Consider the following 212-nt stretch of genomic DNA (forward strand, 5'->3'; position numbering starts at 1 on the left):
TGCAGGCCATGCATGCATCCATATGTATGCAACGAGAGAGAGAGAGAGACGCAAGCCATGCATGCATACATATGTATGCACGAGAGATGCAGGATGTGAATAGTAGACGAGAGAGTGCAGCGGCCATGCATGCATACATATGTATGCACGAGAGAGGTGATGCGGAGCATGGCAACATATGTTGCACGAAAGATAGGCAGAGAAGAAGAGAG

This window comes from Penaeus monodon, chromosome 33, assembly GCF_015228065.2.
Source record: "Penaeus monodon isolate SGIC_2016 chromosome 33, NSTDA_Pmon_1, whole genome shotgun sequence".
NCBI lineage: Eukaryota > Metazoa > Arthropoda > Malacostraca > Decapoda > Penaeidae > Penaeus > Penaeus monodon.